Source organism: Hyaena hyaena, unplaced genomic scaffold (assembly GCF_003009895.1).
Source record: "Hyaena hyaena isolate Hyena2069 unplaced genomic scaffold, ASM300989v1 scaffold_153, whole genome shotgun sequence".
In the NCBI taxonomy this organism is placed as follows: domain Eukaryota; kingdom Metazoa; phylum Chordata; class Mammalia; order Carnivora; family Hyaenidae; genus Hyaena; species Hyaena hyaena.
Window position 1 is genome coordinate 287153 of NW_024080785.1, and position 16006 is coordinate 303158.

Genomic DNA, 16006 nt, shown 5'->3' on the forward strand with positions numbered 1-16006 from the left:
TAGGAAGACCCAGGCCTTATCCACCTCAATCTGTCTTTCTTCCTTCCCATCTTTTTCCTTTCCATGTCAACTCCAGGAGGCCGACTCTGCCGCTCCCTCAAGGAGAGAGCCGGGCAGGAACTCGGTCAGCCGCCGTCCTGGGCTCCTCTGCTCTCACCACGTGCCTCAGGTGGCCTTGCCCAGGGCCACTTTGACTGCTTACGACAGCTCACGGTCACCAGTCGCTCTGAAAATGGGTCACAGCAGGCCGGGCTGTGTCAGAATCACCAGGGCGGCTTGTAAAAATGCAGAGTTCTAAACCTAGAACACAGTACTAATGTATGGGAAGGAGCCCAGGAATCCACCAACACGTGTAAGCTCCCCAGGCGATTATGAAGCACAGCCAAGCTGGTGAGGTACCGATTTCTGCCACACCATACTACCATCCGACCGTTAAAAAGGATGTTAACAAAAGGCATTTGATATTATATATCATATATATATTTATATATATTATAAATAAATATATATATAAAAATATATATAAATAAATTATATATATATAAATAAATAAAAATATAAAAATCATATATATTATATATAACAAAACGTTGATATTATAGATAATATATATCTCTACCTATTGCAAAACTCCAATTTTGTAAATACACATATTAGATACATAGATACAGGGTGGTAGGATGATAGGATCGTAAGATTTTCCTTTTATTCCTTTCTCAGTTTTCATTTTATAATGAACACATGTGTTTGTGAAGGCCGGGGAGCAGATTATGACATATTCTTAATATGGGTTTCCTAGAAATGTAATGCCTCCTAGGGAAGTGTGCCGTTCCTTCCTTTCTTCTGGAGAGAGTTCACCGACGTCGGCTTCAATGTACTTTTTTTGTTCTGACTGGCGAAGTGCCTGGCTGGCTTTTGTAAATGAACACTCATTTGCCTGCATGAAATAAATAAATCAACTGTTTTGTTTTGGTTTTTTTAGAACTTTTGCTTTTTTGTTCGTTTCTTTTGAGAGAGAGACAGACAGAGAGAGAGAGAGAGAGAGAGAGAGAGAGAGCATGAGCGGGGAGGGGCAGAGAAAGAGGGAGAGAGAGAAAATCCCAACCAGGCTTCATGATCTGAGCCCGATGTGGAGCTCAATTTCCTGACCTGAGCTGAAATCAAGAGTCAATCGTTTAACTGACTAAGCCACCCAGGCACCCCTCACCTTTTTTTTGTTGTTTGTTTGTTTTTAACAGGAGTTAAGGAGGGGTCAGGGACCTGGGCATGTATTTGGGACAGGACTCCGGTCAACAGGAAATGGCAGGCCTGAGCACAGAAACTGAGCTTAAAATCAACATGGTAGTGAAGAGGGGTGACTGTGGCTGCGAGGAGGCTCCTAGGCTCCCCCCGACATACTGAATCCGGGGTCCAGCCACGCCAGGGCTGAGTCTGCTACCGTTCATCCTGGAACAGGAAGTGGGGAAGGTCTGATTTGCGGCGAGTTTTACTACTTACTGGCTGTGCAAAACAAAATACTTTTCATCTCCATTTTCTCACCTGCAAACGGGAATAGCAATCCCCACCTCCAAGTCCTGGTGATAACTTAAAAGAAGCCTTGTATGGTATCTGGCACAACAGATGGCCCTCAGGAAACACCCCTTCCTTGCCTTCAAGATGGGCTTAAGTCGGGGGTGGGGTGGGCATGAAATTGCAGGTGGTGGGCACCAGGGGTTTCCTGGGAGAACCTGGGAGCAGAAGGGCCCAACAAAGCCCAAGGGAAGGGGAGGGGCTGCCACGATCTGGCTTCTGCACAACCATCCAGGGACAGGCTCATGCAGCACAAAGGGCTCCCTGAGAAGCTTGGGCGTCATAGAGGTTCTTCCCTCGTCACGCATCTGCTCTCACACCCAGAAGATGGGGGTGACCTTAGGCTGCCTTGTCCCTACGTGTCTGACAGCAGCCTAGAGATGACAGGCAGGTGGGGTCAGGGAGAACTTGGAACAACACACCCGTGCTCCACATCTGGTCTTACCACTTACAAGTGGGGAAATGTTCTGTGCCTCAGTTTCCCCATTTGTAAAAGGCTAAACAGCACCTTCTTTTGGAAGGCTGCCATGTCTCTGACGTAGAGCACAATGCCGAGTGTGGAGCCTGCTTGAGATTCTCCCTCCCTCCCTCTCTCTCTCTCTGCTCTTCCCCCTGCCCTGCATGTGTGTGCTCTCTCTCTCTCAAAATACATAAACATATAAAAATAAGTAAAGTAAAAACCCATGTTCTACCCACCATATTCATTGATTCAGCCAGTGGTGTTGAACTTCTATATGTTTCAGACACTGTTCTAGATGCTGGAGATACAAAGCTGAGCAAAAAGACATATTCCCTACCCTTGGAGAGCTTACAGAGTAGGGGGAAAGCTATTAATCAGTTAATCACCAAAGGAAATGTAAAATTGGAAGGGTGCTAAGTGCTCTGAGAGAACACTTTGATATGGTGCTGTAAGACCATCCTCAAAACCCTGAACCAGGAGGCTGAGGCCAGGATCCATTTCACCCACCATGCAGCCTGGGCTGGGCGCTGAGGCTCTTTCCTGGTTGGTAATAACCCCCACAGAGCACCAGGGCAGCAGCCCTCCTTAAGCCCACTACGTGACCCTTCACTGTCCACCTTCTCCTCCTGCAAGTAAGCAGTCTTACAGCCACTCCAACCAGATTTAAGCAATATTGGAAGACGTGGCAGAGAAGAGCTAAAACGTAAATCATTGAAAGTGTTAAGAAAATCCCTGGAATGGGTCACCTGGGTGGCTCAGTCAGTTAAGCATCTGACTTCGGCTCAGGTCATGATCTCATGGTTCGCGGGTTCAAGCCCCGTGTCAGGCTGTGTGCTGACGGCTAGCTCAGAGCCTGGAGCCTACTTCAGATTCTGTGTCTCCCTCTCTCTCTGACCCTCCTCTGCTCACAATGTCTCTCTCTCTCTCAGAAATAAATAAAAATTTTTTAAAAAGGGGGTAAGAGAAAATCCCTGGAACATGAGCCTCACCTGTTCATCTGCCTAAAGGTGCCCTCCTTCCTTGGGATGGAGTGACAGTGTTTGTTCCCAACATGAGACTCAAAGACTCTTGACTTCTCTTCTTCAACTTTCTTTTTTAATATTCATTTATTTATTTTTGAGACAGAGAGAGAGAAGGAGAGGAAGGAGCGAAAGGGAGACAAAGTATCCAAAGCAGGCTCTGCATGACAGGGCAGAGACCGACATGGGGCTTGAACTCACAAATTGCAAGACCATGACCTGAGCCGAAGTCACTTAACTGACTGAGCCACCCAGGTGCCCCCTCTTCTTCACTTCTGACTGAGGCGGTGTGAAGGGGCCAATTTTTTGAAAGGAAGGGAGTTGCTGGAAAGTTCCCTTGCTCTTCATGGGGAGCCACAGGAAGAAAATGATGTCCAGACACAGCTAGTGCCCAGGCACAGAGCAGACAGTATGACCTGGGTCCTCAGTGCCATCACTGAGCCACAAAGTCAGCTGTCGCTGATGCTGCCTACCTCACAACTTCCTGTGCCCTGAGATAATAAAGTCCCCATTTAAACCAGCTTGAGATGGGGCTTCTGTTTCTTGAAGATGAACATATTGTAACTGATTCATAAGAATAAGCTTTACTTTTAGTACCATGAAGATTATTTACAACCTCATGGAAGCAGAGTTATTGATGTCTTGTACCTGGATCAAAATACTTATCTTTTTAAGTAAATGTTTTATTAAAATGCATCATACATTAAAAATATGTGCCAATCCTAGGTGTACAGTTTGATGAATTATGATACTAGGAACACACCCATGAAACCACCTGGGTTGGTCCTAGAAGAACAGGGAAAATTTGGAGAAAGAGAAGTTAGAGGGCAGCCAGGCATGATAAGAGAAAGGAGCTAGAAGAATCAAAGTCCAAAGGCAGGAGCTTCTGAGATGGACTGGAGAGGAAATGAGAATACAGGCCTCACAAACTGGGTCATTAAGAAGAAAAAATATCCATCCCAGACCTGTTCCTTGGGAGAGTTCAAATAGTTATGGACCCAACTATCAGGGTGCTAGATGCCTATTAGGAGTATAATGAGGAGGAATCCAAGCACCACCAAATGTAAAGTGAAGGGCAACTTAGAAAAACACATTACGGCCTATATACTTCCTCGCTCTATCGGCTGAGGGGGACTAGTGGCAACGAGCACATAATGATTTCTAATCCTATCCTCTAATAAGAAAGGAAAGAGGGAAGGAAGGAAGGAAGGAAGGAAGGAAGGAAGGAAGGAAGGAAGGAAGGAAGGAAGGAAGAAAGAAAGAAAGAAAGAAAGAAAGAAAGAAAGAAAGAAAGAAAGAAAGAAAGAAAGAAAGGCCAAGTCTCCCTAGAGAAATGGCTGATTCTAGAACCAGGACAGGAAATATACAAGATGAATCTGGAGCATCTCATAGTGCCAGAAAAGGAAGTCCTTGGGAAAGAAAAAAATCCCAGTGATGGGTCTATCGAAATGGGAAACAGGAGCCAACCAAAAGAGCCCCCATGGCCAAGCTGGAGTAATTGAGCAACAAAATAAAAGTAGTATTGAATCATAATCTACAGTATAAAATAAATATCCATGAGTCCATTCTCATAGAAAACCGATTGACTAAATTAATAAATAAGAAAGAAGAGACAAATCTCCCATGCAAAAGAATTCTAACTAATGTCTGTAGATGTAAGGGTGTGCAGTATAACATCCATCTCTTAAGTGTGGGCTGCAGATGCTGACTTCCAAAGCGCACAGTAGGAAAATGGGAACAGAAGAGTCGAGGAATCTGACAGACTACCTCAGCCAGGAGGTCAAGGTTGGCATCTACAGTTGTAAATCATATCGATAGCCTTCACCCTTGATGTGACGAGACTCCACTCTACTTCTGTGTCTTTGTCCCAAAATTACATAACCCCAGTGAAATCATGAGAAAACCACCAGACAAATCCTAATAGAAAGGAATCCTGCAAAATATCTCACCAACACTCCTCAGAACTGTCAAGGTCATTGAAAACAAGGAGAGCGTGAGAAACTATTACAGCCAAGAGGAGCCTAAGCAGACATGACAACTTAGTTTCCTAGGAATGCTGAAACATCCCCAAAATGGGTGGCTTAAAACAACAAAAGTTTATTCTCTCATAGGTCTGGAGGTTGGAGGTCTGAGATCAAGGTGTTGGCAAAGCTGTGCTCCCTCCTGAAACCTCCAGGAAAGGATCTTTCCTTACTTCTTCTAGCTTCTAGTAGCCCCAGGTGCTTGTTGGCTTGTGGACTCATCACTCCAATCTCTGCCTCCGCTGTCACATGACCATCTTCTCCCCATGTGTCCTATCCCCTTCTTATAAGGACACCAGTCACATTGGATTAGAGACCATCCTACTTCATGTGTAGGATGTAATTACATCTGGCTCAGATGTAATTACATCTGCACCAACCCCATTCACATTCACAGGTACCAGGGATCAAGACTTCAGTGTATCTTTTGGAGGGATATAATCCTACCCATAACAATCCCCACCCCAACTGTTGTCTCCATTTTACCAACGAGAAGCCAGGACTTGGTAGAGGAAAAGCAACTTTCTCAAGGGCACGTCACTAACAGAGTGTCAGAGTCAGGTTTCTAACTCAAGTCTGCCTGATTCTCAAGCACGAGTTTCTCCACTATATTATACAGTCTTTTTCACCCTAAACACCCCTTTCTGCCTCTTGCCCTCAGAAGGGGTAGTGATTTGTCCAATGTCGTGCAGGGAAAAAAGCAGGCAACAAATTTTGAGATTGGGACTTTTAAAAAAATTAATGTTTATTTATTTTTGAGACAGAGAGAAACAAAGCATGACTGGGGGAGGAGTAGAGAGAGGGAGACACAGAATCCGAAACAGGCTCCAGGCTCTGAGCTGTAGCACAGAGCCAGATGCAGGGCTCGAACTCACAAGCTGTGAGATCAAGACCTGAGCTGTAGTTGGACACTTAACCTACTGAGCTGCTCAAGTATCCTGAGACTGGGACTTTTAAGTAATGTATATCAATTCAAAAATGCCTATTAAAAATCTGACCACTCAGCCATGTGGGGAGAGAGAGCGAGCGAGCGAGAGAGGAGCTCTGGAAGTTGGTAGGCTCTGGATCGGTGCCAAGTTTACAATAAAAGAATTGTCCATGGCACTGCTTCTGCAATTTTCCCTCCCATGCCACTTTTTCTCTATATAGTGACCTAGAAGAGAAAATAACGATGCAGAGAAATTCTTAGAACAGGTCATCTGTCTCCTATCATCGGTCAGAAGTTGGGGCGTGATGGGTTTCATGGTGCCCCCAACAAGAAGCCCAGACTGCAGATTCATAGACACACGCTCTGTCTTCCTCACCTGCGAAAGTTCTGTGCCTTTTTCTCCAAGAACATTAGGGCCATCGTTATCGGCACCAACCTCCGTGATTGATTTTACAAAGGCTGAAGCTACGATGACAGGCTGGAAATGCCACCACAGTCACTCATGTCCCTTCCTTGCCGATGACCAATAACTAGGCTGGTGTGAGGCGGTGTCATGGGTTGAAAAACTGTCCTGCAAATATATCAGAGATTCTAACCTTTGGAACGTGTAAATGTTATAAGGATAAAGGGTCCTTACAGGTGTGACTAAGTTAAGGATCTTGCCATGGGAAGATTATCCTGGATTCTCAGGGCGGGCTCCAAATGCCATCACAAATGCCCTGAGGAGAGAGCACAGCGTGAGGTCACAGAGAAGGGGAGAAGACGATGTGACCACAAAGGCAGAGACTAAAGTAACACATGTCAAGGAATGCCAGCTGCTCTCAGAAGCCGAAAGAGGTGAGGAACATCTAAATTCTCCCCCATCCTCCAGAGCCCAAATAGTCCTGCTGACACCTTGATGTTCACCCACTGATACTGACTTCAGACTTCTGGTCTCCAGGATGATGACAGAATAAATGTCTGCTGTTTTAAGCTACAAAGTTTTGGGAAACTTGTTACAGCAGCCTCAAGAAAATAATACAGATGGTAGAAGATTTATTCCATTACCAAGTGGGAAGAACTCTTTAAAGCTGATGTAGTTTTCCTGATTTATACTAATCACTGCAGGGGTGACAGGCTGTCCAGTGACGCCCGTTGTGCACACCTCTGCAGAGAATGGAGTTCTTCCGAGCTCTGGGCTTCCATTTGGTTAAGGAAGAAGTTAGAGCTAAAAGAAACCAATATGCAGTGTAATTACCTCATTTTTCAGATGAGGAAAAGAAGATCCAGGGATGGTATTTAGCTTGTCCAAGATCAGTTAACCAGTTCCTAATGAGTAAAGCTGCTTAAGGGCTCTAGACCCAGCGCACAGCACTGTGCTGCGCGCACACACACACACACACACACACACACACACAATTGGGTCATGATGACAAGGACACATTCAATGAAGTAATGACAAAAATAGGGGGAAAAAACTAGAATCAGGATTTAGGGAAAATATGATTAAAAGATTAAGATCAAAGCAAAAAAAAATTAGTGAAATACAGACTCCCTCAGAGCCAACACCCCATCTATAGTTAAGTTTCAAAATAGATGAACGGAAGGAAGGAAGGGAGAAGGGAGGAAGGAGGAAAGACAGGAGAGAGAGAGAAGTTTGCACAGGAAGCTGAGGCAGAGCTTTCCTCACGGGATTTTTTCTTTTCTTTTTTTAACAAAGGGAGTGTTGTGTTGAGAAAGGATAGAGGAGCAAATAAAAAATTACCAAGGGCCACCATGGCCCAGTGAGGCTGGTTCCTGCGGTGTCTGATCTCTGGGTGGCCGGGGCCTTCCTCCTGCCCTGGTGAGAGGAACAGGTTCTGGCTGTGACATCACTGACGAGAGGAGCACGGAGAGGTTTGAGCACTCAGGTGGCCCCTGGCTCTTCTCTGCCTGGCTCCCTGCGGCCACTGCCTCTTCCCTGCAGGATACTAAGGAAAGGACAGGGACAGTGACTGGACCATGAGGAAACCCCTGTAGGCGCCTTGGAATTTGAGTGGGAGGTCGCCTCCCAAAGGACAGAGGAGCCAGCCGAAGGCTAGTTCCAGGCTGACTCCTTTCCCCCACTTCTTTGCTGGAGTGCTCCCAGCAGACCTTCCAAAGCAGACACGTCCCCTACTGGCCCTCCGTGCTCCTCCGGCCGAGGCCTCGCTGCTCGCTTTTCCCAAACCGCTTAGAGACACCCCGCTTTCACTCCTGTGCCCCGTGCGTCTGCACACATGCACCAAGCCACTGAAACTGTCCTTCTCCCACAGGATGAACCCCTGTCCCGCCAGCTCTAGGGAGGGCCAAGGTACTTTTGTGTCCTATGAGACAGGGAGCCTCTGCCAAAGCAGGCAATTTCTAGACCCCCGGACTGCTCACTAATCCAGCTTGTGTCTAACAAAGCCAGCGCGTGTTTGTGTATCGCCCTTTCAGTCGTCCGTCCTGGCTGCCACCGCCCTCAACTCCAACTTGAGCTCAGGCTCTCAGGATCCTGATCTCTCCCCTCCGGTCGGTTCACCTGCTGTCTCGGGCTCACAGCCTGCCCTCCTGGGAGGGGTCTCCAGGTGCCCTAAGCAGTGACTGCCTCCACTGTCCCAGAGACAGCACTTCCTAAGCAGGGGCCTTGTCGGCATCCCGCAGGCTTCCTCATTCATGTTCAAGTCCTTCCAGGCAGGCCGCTCCTTGAGGCATCCCCACTGGTGTAGGGACAAACCTCTCTGGTTCCTCGGGTTGTCCCAATGTGAGGAACATTGAACTTCCTTTCTGCCCCTGCTCATCATGTCCAGTGCTCTGCCCACTGGGCAGAAGGAAGCATTGTGACCTCATCCTTGTTGGCACCTGCTGCCCTGAAATTCTACCTGCGGCTTCAAGATATGGCATACTTCTGCCTTTCTGTTATGATACTAATGTGCTCCACTTCCTACAACTTGTAGAGCCGTGACGAAATTTCTAGAAGAAATGTTCAGTCGAGGAGAGCTGCGAGGAGGAGAAGCAGAACATGGACAAGAGAACCCAAGGTCAGAACCGGGGATTGGCATGGCTCAACCTTCTAGCAATGAAGCAAAAGAAGAGAGAGAAGGGGCTGCAAAGTCACTTAGCAGCAGGGGAAGATGAGCACCCTTGGGTGCAGGAGAGAGAACATGGGGAGTGGCTGGTATAGACCTAGGCACACAGGCAGAGCCAGAGCTGCCCTCGGACACGGGACTGGAGCTGTCGCCCTGGGCTAGATGGGGGGGGGGGGGTTCCTGTGGTGTCCCCATCTCACCCCACACCCACGCCAGTCCTCCTGTGCGGGGCAGAGTCAACCTCCCGGTCCCAGGATCCTGCACCTTACATGCTGACAGGGGGTCTGCCGATATGATAAAGTGAAGGATCTCGCGACAGAGAGATTATGCTAAAACCTGGGGGGCTGAGTGCGATCACAGGGGCCTTTAAGAGGGAGACAGGTGGCTCAGAATCAGGAGGAGGAAGAGGAGAGGTGACAACAGAGCAAGAAGTTGCAGAGGAGTGGAATACAGCTCGCTGCCAGGCTCTGAAAAGACAGCAAATCGATTCCCCCCAAAGCCTCGAGAATGAACACAGCCCTGCAGACACTTTGCTTGTAGACTTCTGACTTCCAGAACTGCAGAAGAGTGGATGTGTGTTGTTTTAAGTTACTGAGTTCATGTAATTTGTTACAGAGATAATAGGAAAGGAGCGCACTTCCGTGTAGTGCAGGGAGGGTTGATCAGTGCACACAGGGAGCTCTGGACTTCTCTGGAAACGTCAGGGGGCAAGATGCACTGCAAACGGCAGCACTGGCACCTCCCAAGGCTCCTCTTCCTGCTCCTGGGTCATTTACCCACTTAGAACAATGCGCTATGAACTGCCAACAAGGTTATCGGTAAAGGTGGCAAGGTCAGGGTCCACGCAGGGCCCTGTGAAATCCTCTTCCCAGCTGACGGCACAGCATTTGTTAGGGCCAGTGAGGCTCAGCCATTCTGCTGGTCGCCAAGCCTATGAACTGAAGCATGACCAAGTCTTACCCTGTCACTGTGGGGACACCAGGGGCCTGCTCTTGTTTCCCGACTCACACCCAGATAGAGCAAAGGGAGCCAGGGAAAGCAATTTCAGGCGGACCGCAAGGATTCAAAGAAAGCACTTCTCCGGCCCAGACAGCCCACGGGGCCAGCGCCAGCAAGGCCACCATTGTGCCAACGGGCCCCTGCCAACCGCGGCCGGCGTCCCAGACGCTTGCAGGTTGAAGGCGAAGACACAGGAGGCCTCTGGCTGCTCGCAGCCTCCACTTCCCCACTCTGTGTGTCCTGGTCCCTTAATAAAAGCAATTTCCAAGCTCCTTCCCTGCAGAGCATTAGCATAAAAGAGCTCTGGCAGTACCTTCCTGATTCTTTCATCTGAAGCACATGCTCATTATAGACTTTCTTTCAAATAAATCATATTGCTGGCTGCGAAGGAGAATATTTCTCTGGGTGCACGTGACAGGCCGACAAGACACCACAGCACCGTCGTCTCTGTGACATGCCAGGCACGAAGGCCTTACTCGCAAATGCTGGAAGAGGCCTGGATTACAGCCGGGTTCCTACCATGGCCCTAAACGAATACCACGGACCCACAGGGGCATCTTCTATGGGGAACATGACTTTGTAGGCACCTGCCCCGCTTGAAGAGGCTAGAAGGAGAGACCGTGGGCCACAGGGGCAGGTCAGCAGCAGGCCCCGAAGGCTGTATGAAGCAGTCGTCACAGGCAGAGGTGAGCCAGAACCAGAGCACAGAGCCTTCCAATTCCAACACCAGTACCCTCCACCAGCCATTCTGTACCGTTAGGTAAACCCAGTCCTTGTGCTGGAAGCCCCCAAATTCCAGTGCGCCTCCTACGGGTACGTGTCATTCTCCAACAGGCTACTTAAACTCATGTTAACCATTTTTTCTTACCGAATTTTCTCAACTGGTACAAAGAAGCAGAAAAGGGTCATTGATTGGTCACGGGCCAGGAAACCCGGGCGGGCATGCCCACCCAGCCCCCCCGTAGCAGGCACTCCTGGGCAGGGCCACCAGCTCTGTGCGGGCCCAGCCAGGGCTCCTTCTCTTCCACCTTCATTCTGCCTATAACTGGGCAAGAAATTTAGGCTGCTGTCTTGCATTTTCTGGGAAGAGGAGTGAGGTCTCAGACTCCTATCTCTGTAGTGGAAGTGGTTGAATCTGGCACTTAAGGAAGAGGCACAGGGATTTCCATCTGGCTATTAATCCCGGTGTATAAGCTCCTCGCCTGATAGCCACACAGAGAGGCCGGTGTGATTGAGCCCAGAGTCCCACAGCTCAGGAAATAATGTCATTGGAGGTCCGATGGCAGGCCTTGGTGAAGAAGTGACTGTAACTGAGAGCCTCTGGGGTGGCTCAACGTTAAGTGTCTCATGCTCAGGTCACGATCTCACAGTTCGTGGGTTTGAGCCCCACGTCTGAAGCACCTGCTTCAGATTCTGTGTCTCCCTCTCTCTCTGCCCCTCCCCTGCTTGTACTCTGTCCCTCTCTCTTTCTCAAAAATAAATAAAAAACATTAAAATTTTTTTAAAAATCTTGTAATTGGAAGAGAATTACAGATCTTGAGCAGTCCACACTTAATTCTTTTCAAATCATATTATGATATTTGGGAAATATCTAAATGACTTGCAACTTGATCTTGATAAAGTCAGGAAATGCATTTGATTTAGGGTTGGGTTGTAGGATAAGGGTCCTCTGTGGTAGGCTGGATAATGGCCCCCAGAGATGTCCACATCTTACTCCCCAAACCTACAAATATGTTAGGTTAAGTGGTGACAGAGAATTAAAGTTGTTGAGGGAGCTAAGGTTGCTAATTAGATGGCTTGAGATTATCCTGGTTTATCCAGATAGATCCAAGATAATCACAGAATTCTCACGTGAAAGAGGGAGGCCGAGGAGGGAGAACCAGACACCTGGCACCTGAGAGCCTGGGCTGCCATTGCTGGCTTTGAAGATGAAGGACAGCAGCCACGAGTCAGAAAATGGGAGTGGTTTCTAGAAGCCGGAAAAGGCAAGGAGGTGGGTACTCCCCTAGAACCTGCATAAGGAACCCTGCTCTGCTGACACCTTGATTTTAGCCCAGTGGCACCGATTTTGGACTTCTGGCCTCCAGAGCTGTGAGAGAAAAACTGTGTGTTGCTTGAAGCCATTGCGTTTAGGGATATGTAGAACAACCTGTCAGCCTCTGTTTCTCAACCTTAGTACTAGTGACATTTGGGGGCTAGAAAATTCTGTTGTGGCAGCAGTCCTGTGAACAGTAGGCTATTTAGTAGGATTCCTAGCCCCTACCCACTAGATGCTAATAGAGGCTCTTCCCCAAGGTGTAACAACCAAGAATGTCTCCAGATATTGCCCTGAGTGGGTCAGAAGGAGGAAAATCACCCCTGGTCCAGAACCACTGTTTTGAACCCGCCATGGTTATTCATTCTAATATGCACTTTGTCCTCAGATACACTGGATTCTGTTCACTGACCTTTTCTATATGGATGCTTCTGGATGAGGCCTGTCATGCCAGCTGAAAGGTAAGTGCCCAGGGAAATACCACACAAAGCTGTCATCAACCTCTGATACCTCCAAATGCGCTTCCATTATTTCAATCAAGCTGATTTGACGGGGAGAGAGAGAGGGATCTGAATGTGCTATTAAGTAAAGAGGACATAGAACTAAGATCCAGATGGATAAGAGACAGACTGTGCTCACTCCGTGCAATACTCTCTATCATTCAAGCTGGGCCAGAACACGCATGTGAGAAAGATGCAGTTTCTGCTCTGAGGACCTCACTGTCTCCTAAGGGAAACTTGTGTGCAATTTTTTTTTAAAACCCTCAATAGAAACTGAAAGGACTATAAACACACCATGGTCATGTGTTCTGAATCGGGTGTCCAGGGCCTGGGCACGAGCTTTGAGAACGCGTAACAGTAGGACCAAATATTTTAAATCAAGACTACCTCAGAATATGTGGCCGTGCCACCTATAAAAGGCATATGCAAAGTGCTACCAGAAGTTTCCAGGGTGGAGACCTACTCTTGTATGAGCAAGAGGAGGAGGGAACCACAACCTACGCAGAAGAAACGTGTGCACAAAGATGAAGGATAAGAAAGCGTATGGCACACTGTTGGGAATTAAGCAGCAATTCCAGATAGATGTAACTGTTTGAAGATAATTCCAAATATGCATTATTAAACTTCAAAGAAATAGATAAAGTAGAAATGATTTTTATCGTTTCTGGGTTAGGCATCTGGCTCTTTAGTTCAGCTCAGGTCATGATCTCGATTCATGGAATCGAGCCCCGTATCAAGCTCAGCCCTGACAGTGTGGAGCCTCCTTGGGATTCTCTCCCCCCCCCCTCTCTCTGCCCCTTCCCTGCTCATGCTCACTCTCTCTCAAAATAAATAAACATATATATATGCTATTGGTCAATAATTTCTTCAACAGTAGGCACCAAGGATTTAACCTGGATTCTTCTTTCTCCTAATCACCTGTGGTGCAACCTTGGACAAAGTGCTTCTCTGTGTCTCTGTTTCCACATCTATAAAATGGGAATAGTGATGTCTGCATTCAGATTCATTGAAGGAGTCATGTATCCATCTGATGCTCTTGACAAAGTGCCTGGACCATGGGAAGTGCTCCATGATTGTTTCCTATTAATATTATTGGAAGTGTTATTGTTAGTGTTCAGATAATGTCACAAAGGCACGGGCACGTGCTGCCTGGGTAGACGTGGGGAAGGGGGACAGCCATGGCCTGGCACACCCCAGGGGCAGGCACCTGGTGAGGCACGTGGAGGAGAGTCAAGCCTCCCTGACAGTCAGGGAAGGGTGACTGTGTTTACAGCCTCACCTGCGTGCTCGGGGGCTCAGACCAGAAGGTGTTGCATGTATGACACAAGGGTCCTTCTACAGTCACTAGCGCATTATCAACCTGCAGCTCAGATGGCTGTGAGGGAGTGCTGGGGCCCATCATTAGCCTGGCTATAAATGCCTTTGGAAAAAGAGTCTCCCCTCAGCTCCAGTCAGCTGTCATGTGAGAATGTTAGCAGAACTTATTTCTATTTTTAAGTTTATTTATTTATTTTGAGAGAGACAGAGACATGGAGTGAACAGGGGAGGGGCAGAGAGAGAGGAAGAGAGAGAGAGAGAATCCCAAGCAGGTTCTGCACTGCCAGTGCAGAGCCCAAGACGGGGCTCGAAACTCACTAAACCCCAAGATTGTGCCCTTAGCAGAAACCAAGAGTCTGACGCTTAACCAACTGAGCCACCCAGGCGCCCCAAGCAGATCTTATTTTTAATTTTTAAAATATTTTTATTATTTTTGAGAGAGAAAAAGATCAAGCAGGAGAGGGGCAGATAGAGAGAAGGAGACACAGAATCTGAAGCAAGCTCCAGACATCGAGCTGCCCGCACAGAGCCAGACCTGGGGCTTAAACTCACGAGCAACGAGATCATGACCTGAGCCAAAGTCCGACGCTCAACAGACTGAGCCACCCAGGCACCTCCAGATCTTATGTTTAAAGAGAAGATGGAAATCAGAAATTCTGTATGGAAATTCCCGGTTTTAAAACAGTGCAAGATAAATCAGCTGATTGCTCTGTAAGCCAAATTCAGCCTGCGGGCCACCCTCGTGAGACCCCAGGTTAGAGGCTTATGGCATCACCTTTCTTGCCATGCCCTGTGATGTGAGAGCACCACCGGCAAGAAGTCTGGGTAGTTCTCTAGTAAGACTCTGATGAGCCCCAGAGGAAGAAATTATTTCTGACTTTCCTCTAGAAGAATCCATATATTGACTTAAGTAGTGCAACTACTTAATACCACTTTACTGCCACTTTTACTGCTGCAGCTGGCAGCTCACCAACCTCTTCAAGGCCAGGAGGATAGGAGTCACTTGCTATGACCTCGCCTGCACAGCCAATCCATGACCATGTCCAAGAGAAGGCATCGGGTCCTTGTCCAGTAGATCTTCACTCTCACGGACGTTTAGGCAATGCCATCCTCTTGCTGAAGGCCTATCGATGTTTCCTAACAGGTCTCACGCCTCCACCTGGCCAGCTCCTCCTGCACACTCCACTCCGCAAGGTTCCCACTCAAAGCACACATTGTGCGCCCTCATGGGACCGCCTTCCTTGGAATCACTCAAAGATACTCTATTGTTTGCAAGTAAAAAATCTGACCCCTTGGCATTACATACACATCCAGGCAACGGCGAATATTTGTGTGTGCCTGAGTGTTGGGGGCAATGGGAGTGGTAGCATCAGGCAGGGTCCATGTTGTGAAGAGCCTTGAACGCCATGCTGAGTTGCTGGCTGCCTTGCGTAGGTAGGCAATGGGGAGCTGTGGAAGGGTAGAAGCAGAGAAGAACCTTGGGTGGTCTAAATTTTATAAGTCACAACACTCTGTTTGCTCCTTTCATGACACTTACCACAGTTTGTAAGTATTTCTCTGACATTTATTTTTTTCCAAGCCTCCCATTAAACTTCAAACTATGAGAGGGAAAAAACCCATGTGTGCTGTTCACATTTATTTCTCTACTACTCTGTAAGCACCTGGAGCATAATAGAAATTCAATAAAAGGTTGTTGAATAAATGCGTAAATAAATGACGAATGCAGGAATGAATGAGTAGAATTAACACGAAATTAACTATATGTCCTGTTCAACCCATACTTCACCATTCCTGTGTGTATGTGTAAGATCCTTCAAAAGTATGTCAAGATGAAATGTGTATTGTGGTGAAGTTTTGCAATGCAGGATGCAGCAGCAGGGACTAGACATTAATGATGTGTATTTTTATTCAATAAGGCAAAATGCAGAGCAGCCACTAGTAGGTAATTAGAGGAATAAGACCTTCAAGAGTGCTCATATGCCATAATCAATTGAAAAATCTGCTTACTGTTACCGGGAGCATAAATGCCAAGATTTGGTATTCAATTTGGTCTATATTCACGAAGGATCAAGAGAATTAGCAGCAGTGTT

The 16006-nt window shown here is 47.5% G+C and overlaps 1 long non-coding RNA gene across 2 annotated transcripts; it reads left to right on the forward strand.

The window, feature by feature from the left end:
* The first annotated feature begins 8907 nt into the window (after positions 1-8907).
* On the forward strand, positions 8908-16006 carry LOC120236385. 2 transcript variants are annotated; one of them, XR_005529662.1, is made up of 3 exons: positions 8908-9017; positions 12488-12560; positions 15833-16006. It is a non-coding gene; the product is annotated as an uncharacterized LOC120236385 (long non-coding RNA). The 2 variants fall into 2 exon arrangements; XR_005529663.1 differs by lacking the exon at positions 8908-9017 and adding an exon at positions 11901-12057.